Source organism: Chrysochloris asiatica, unplaced genomic scaffold (genome assembly GCF_000296735.1).
Source record: "Chrysochloris asiatica unplaced genomic scaffold, ChrAsi1.0 scaffold00005, whole genome shotgun sequence".
Classification (NCBI taxonomy): domain Eukaryota; kingdom Metazoa; phylum Chordata; class Mammalia; order Afrosoricida; family Chrysochloridae; genus Chrysochloris; species Chrysochloris asiatica.
Window position 1 is genome coordinate 30,599,701 of NW_006408523.1, and position 1,168 is coordinate 30,600,868.

Sequence of the window (1,168 nt, forward strand, 5' to 3'; positions counted from 1 at the left end):
ATACTTGGAACATATTGTCAGGAGGGACCAGTCACTGGAGAAGGCTATCATGTTTGGTAGGGTGGAGGGTCAGAGAAAAAGAGGAAGACCCCCAATGAAATGGATTCGCAAAGTGGCAGCACTGATGGGCTCAAGTGTAGCAATAATTATGAGGTTGGTCCAGGACCAGGCAGTGTTTTGTTCCGTTGGACATAGGGTCACTATGAGTTGGTACTGTCTCGATGGCACCTAGCAACAACAATAACATGAGTCGGAACTGACTACACGGCACACTACCAGCACCACCACCAATCTTTTATGGAGTTCTGTGGCACTGTAGGAGAAAGCACTAGACTGCAAGGTCAATTTGAACCACAAGGTTGACGGTTCAAACTTACCAGCTGCTCCTCGGAAATCCTATGCAGGGTCGCTGTAAGTCGGAACTGACTCAGTGCCACTTAGCAACAAAAAGTCTTTACAAAAACAGACTGCCAAATATTTTTAAAACATCAACAAAAAATATCACTATATATACTTATCTTAAAATACAAATCAATATTCCCAAATTAGTAAAAATTATCATATTATTTTATTGAAATTAGTTGCATGCAGATATGCTAATGCAAATTAATATTTAAACCAAAATACATGAATAAAATTATAACACCCTCCCCATTATTCTTTACATGAACTAAAACCTGTTTTGTTAGCTACCGTGGAGTCAATTCAAACCTGCTGCCTCATTTGGGCAGAGTAGAACTGCTCCATAACATTTTAGGATTGTGACCTTTTGGAAACACATTGTCAGGCCTATCTTTAAAGTTCATCTGGATGGATTTGAAGTACCAACCTTTCAGTAAATAGTCCAATGCTTATGTGCTATAAATGTACTCTAATGCCCCTCCAATGAAGATTCCTAGGTCTGTTCTAGTTCCCAAATCATCTTTTATACATATCCTTCTCTTAAGTTAAAAAATTGCATGTTTTTTCTTAGCATATTTCCCCAAAGTATGCTTTTTAGTATTAGAAATAGAACATTTTGTCCCCTGTTTTAAATGATTTGCACTTAATTAATTTAAGATATCTAGGTAGCTGCATTTAAAAAAAAATCATTTTTATTTCACAACTTTTCTTTAATATCAAGTGAGTGTTGTCAAAGGGTTCCTGGTGTTGTATGTGAGATGTTGCC